The sequence below is a fragment of the Arachis ipaensis genome, chromosome B9, assembly GCF_059453495.1.
Source record: "Arachis ipaensis isolate K30076 ecotype BB chromosome B9, ASM5945349v1, whole genome shotgun sequence".
In the NCBI taxonomy this organism is placed as follows: Eukaryota; Viridiplantae; Streptophyta; class Magnoliopsida; order Fabales; family Fabaceae; genus Arachis; species Arachis ipaensis.
Window position 1 is genome coordinate 21,559,291 of NC_142444.1, and position 2,037 is coordinate 21,561,327.

Consider the following 2,037-nt stretch of genomic DNA (forward strand, 5'->3'; position numbering starts at 1 on the left):
TGGGTGTCGCCGCACCTTGCCTCCGCCGCCGAGAACAGCCGTTGAGTCCTCAGTATCGGGTCGTGTATCCATGCTTGCCTTTCGTGCTCGGAGTTCGCAGCTGCCCTGTTTTGTCATTTCAGTAAGTATGTTTCGGAGAGCCTCGCGTTAGTATGCTGTTGTGTTCGGTTAATGGATATGAGTTTTGATAACATGGGGTCGAGTCCTGATTATTGTATGTTGCGATTAGTGTTGCCATGGTTATTGTGAACGTGACTTGGAGCTGAGGTTTTGGTTGCCGTCAGTTCGGGTTGAGGCGGAAAGGACTTGATGAGGCGTTTGGATTATGGAATTGCGTTTTGAGGTAGGGGCGCTTTCCAAAAACTATAGTTTATTATTGGAATTATTACATATGGGTACTGATGTGAGATATTGTGTACTTGGTGATTGTATCTGCCTTATGTATCAATTGATTGACTCGAATGACTATGGATGTTGGTTTGGCTGAATTGTTGTGTGGCTTGTGAAATGTAATGTTTGAAGTTGATTCTTTAAATATTTGAAATGAGCTTAATCCGTTGAGGATTGGTTTGAATTGAGTCAATTATTTTGATGATGTGAAAGATAGAATGCTCTTGAAATTCAGCCTGGGTTGCTTTAATTGCTCTGGCTTTGATAAATGATTTATTGCTGAATCGATTCTTTAAAGCTTTATAAATGAGTTAAACCGGTTGATATTGAGTTGATTTTTGAAATGGTTTCCTTGAGGTATGCCATTGAGGCTACTGTTGGATTTAGCTTGCTTTTGAATTAATTTCTGGTTTGAGCTGTTGAAAAGGAATGAGAAACGGTTTAGTTGGGACCCGAACCGGGTGGCAAAAGTCTAAGTTTTAGGGGAGGTGCTGCCGAAATTTCTATAAAATCCGAGTCTTTATTGAAATATTGTCTGGAAAAATGATGAGTTAAAGACTTCTACTATTTTATTTGAATTATCAAGAAAAAGATGATTCATGCTTTTGAAATGAATTATTAAAGAGGAAATTGTGATTTAGTCTTACTTCTTAAGAAAGGCATTGTATCTCTTTCAGGAGAAAGTTATTTAGATGAAACTTGTGTTTTAAAGCTATTTGAATGTGAAAAGGGTTTATGCCTTTGAATTTGACTTGGGGGTTTCAATTAAAGAGTTTTTAATGATTTTGAAAGGACCTGACTGTCTATTGACAAGTTTCATTTTGAAATGTTTTGAGAAAGGTTTTAAGTACTCTTTGAATTCTGAATTCTTGCAAGACTAAAACAATTTTGAACAGTTGAAACGTTCTAGAATTATCATGGGGGTTGAAGTTGGTTTTGCCTAAGTAAAGGAAACGGCTTTGAAAGAAGTAAATGATTACATGACTCGGTTTGGCTTAGATCCTATTTTCTTACTCAAATCAGAAAGCCAATGTTTTAATGATTTTAAATGAATTTGGCGAAATGAGTTATGTTATTCTCCCCTAAAGACTTGGGACTCTGCCGAGAAATTTTGTTATAAAATCTCATTGTGGAATGGGTGATTTTGATTGTTCCCAAATTGAATCTTTAACTTTCCATGGTTTTGGAAGTCTTGGAAAGAGGATGCCGAGAGCGGCTTTGTTTTAAAAAGGGAACTTACTTTGAGTAAATTTGGCTTATGAGCCTGAGATGATTTGAGAAATGAGATCTTTAAAGCCAAGGCTGAAAAGAGTTGAAATTTGATTTCAAAGTGAAATGGCTTGAGAAAAGTGATTTGAGGCTTAAATGCCGGTTTTATGAATTCGATGATGTTGAATGGTGAAAGTGCTATTTTGTTATGGGCCAGAATGGCTATGTATGATTATGAATAATGGCTGGTTCTGGATTGAACCGTGAGCCGGAATGGCTGTGTAAGATATTGATTTATGGCTGATTGCTGAATGAGTTATGGGCCGTATGGCTGACTATGAATTATGAACTTAAGACGGATGGCTGAGATGGATGTTGATCCATGACTGGGACTGAATGAATATATGCTTGAGATACCTGGGTAGTAGCAAGGGTTGT